This window comes from Lycium barbarum, chromosome 12 (genome assembly GCF_019175385.1).
Source record: "Lycium barbarum isolate Lr01 chromosome 12, ASM1917538v2, whole genome shotgun sequence".
NCBI lineage: Eukaryota > Viridiplantae > Streptophyta > Magnoliopsida > Solanales > Solanaceae > Lycium > Lycium barbarum.
In genome coordinates this window covers 61478435-61481216 of record NC_083348.1, presented here as the reverse complement: position 1 = coordinate 61481216, position 2782 = coordinate 61478435, and the positions used below count along the sequence as shown (strand labels likewise).

The 2782-nt window shown below is 39.8% G+C and overlaps 1 long non-coding RNA gene across 1 annotated transcript; it reads right to left on the bottom strand.

Annotated features, from left to right (window-relative positions):
- On the bottom strand, positions 1-2782 carry LOC132623057 (uncharacterized). The gene is made up of 3 exons (XR_009576085.1): positions 2336-2782; positions 1376-1441; positions 1-434 (listed from the first exon to the last, which is right to left on the bottom strand). It is a non-coding gene; the product is annotated as an uncharacterized LOC132623057 (long non-coding RNA).

Here is a 2782-nt window from a genome sequence, read left to right as displayed (position 1 = left end):
TATAGCAGAAGCCGTCAAGGCTATATTTCAAATTTAGAAAATTTCCGGAAAAATTTCGGCAGAGTTTCCTTTGTTTTACAGACTATCCAAAATAACCCTGCGCACAGAAAATACCAACAAAGGCCACACCGGCCAACAAAGCAACATGTAAACATATGCGGACCGGCCGCCGCGGCGAATGGGATCGCCCAAACACAACATATACACGCATCCGTACAGAAAGACCCTAACCCACAAACATGTCCACAGACCTCTAAACAGACCGACAAAATCATATGACGGGACAGGGGCCCGCCGTACCCATGAACGAATATATATAAATGCACTAACAAATATATATATACCAAAAATATAAGCTCCGGAATGAGAGGAGCACTCCGAATAGCAGAAGGGGGTGTCTTAAACCGGTGGATCACCAGGCTGTGCGTCTGTACCTGCGGGCATGAAACGCAGCCCCCGGAGGAGGGGGTCAGTACGAAATATGTACTGAGTATGCAAAGCAGAAGGTACAGAAATAAGCCTTGAACAATAATCGAATCAGAAGTATGGAAAATAATACATATCCAAAAATATCAAAATGTTTATTTCCAAAGTATAAATTATGCATAGGGCACAGGAAAATATGGTCGCCCGCCTGTCGATGACGCCATAACACAGCATAACACCAGAAAGTTTCAAATCTCCGAATCCCCGGCACACATCACAACACAGCATAACGCCAATCACAGCATAACGCCAAACATATATGGAACCCGGCCCTCGAGCGAGGAGCTCGGTGAACCATAAACACAGCATAACACCGGAATGTATCATAATACGCACGACAACCGAACCGGCCCGGGAACCGACGAACGATATCATAGGGCACGAGCGGAGTAGTGAGGAATCATATGCATAAAATCATTATCATAAATCCAAAAGATAAGTAAAATAGTCATATTTGAAATCGGAACAATAATTGCAACGTTCTCTTCCCAAAGTTACCGAAATTACATAAAGGGCGTCGCGGGACCCACGGACGAGTATAGACCCGAACTGAGCCCGCCTATGAAAAACATACTCATTTTATATCATACAAACTCCTACGAAAATTTCAAAGCAGTCCGAGCTTTTCTGAGGAAGTTATGGGCGTTTGAACTTTTGGAATCGCTAAAGAACAAGCTTTGAAACCAAAAATCAACTTTCATGAAATCTTTACAAATTATAAACTCCAAGGATATAAGAATCAATGTTATGGCATATGCGCCCAAGAATACCAAGGAAACAAATACGAATCATAGACAAGCTCAGATTTGCGAGAATAGAGTTTCCTAGAGGCTCGTATCATGGCCTACTTTAACTAAGGCATGCCAAAAAGAAAGGTTACTTTACATACCTCAAACGCTCTCCAATATGATCCAACTCAAGCTAAGTCCAAACTAGGCTTCGGGCTGCCCACGATCTAAAAATAAGCCATAAAATGCCAAACATCAGCTAAAGACTTATTGGGCAATAAATTCCAATTTCGCCCTTAATTCTACAGAAATTCGGGCAGCATTTCCCCTGTAAATAGGCTGCCCCGAGAATTTAACTCGGCCATATCAATCAACAACAACCACCACAACCAACCTAACAACATTAATAATTAATCTGAAAGGTAATTCAACAATAATAGCTCTCTCTTTTCATCATTCGACAACTTTCCAAATATTCAATTCAACGGCTTACATTCGAGCCACAATATCGCTCACACATTTAATTATCCACCCGACTCTTTACCAACAATATTCTAGGACATCCTAAACAATTCAAAAAAAAAAAAATCCATGCTGGCCGAAACCAGCCCCTAACCGAGCAGCCCTCTTTTCATTTTCAAGTCACGTTTTGCATCCACAATTCACATTCTAACAATGCTATTCTCATCAACATACAAATTGTATAGAACATACTATAACCTCCAAATCAGGCCGCATCAATTACAACATCAATTTGAGTCATTAGGCATTCATTTCCAACATCGAATTCATAACGACGACGACTAAAACATTAAGCGACATTAATTTATTCATTGCCATATAAGGTGACCCATTTTCGGCTAGCACACCAACATACACATATGGATAAATTCTCAATCATTCCTTCACCCTACAATGATCATAATATTCTAACTAGACATTAATTCATAGTTTTAACACAACACAACACAACACAACACAACACACACACATACTTGCACGGTCAAGCACCACACACACAACTCACTTCCAACATTTCATATTTCATGATTTTCCTCCATTTTGACATACTACAAGATGCATACAACCTTCATAACACATGAAACATAATCAAATCTTACCTTTTCTCTTCAATTTCCCAATAGCCTAGGGTTTTGCAATTGGACACAATGAATGGTTAAATGATTCAAACAATACTTCCACGCTACTTAGGGTCTTCAATATAGTGGGTTTGTACCAAGGAAATATATTTAGGGAAGCTAGAAATTGATTTGGTTTTCTTGAGGCTTGGCCGAAACAGTGGGGGTGGTGGTGCTCTCAAGTTTTGTCTTCTTTTTGTGCTAAGTGTTGAAGTGTAATGAGGGAAATATGACTTGAAGTCATCCTTTTTAAGTCCACAAATATCTCCAAGTGTCTTGGCCCACACAATGTGTTGGACCAATTAAAATTGGCCACACAATGTGTGGGACCAATTCCCATTTACATGGCCACCAAGGGATTTTTGTACAACATTTTTTTTTTTTTTTTTAAATTCCATTTTTATGAATTGTGGTCCCAATTTTCCCTAA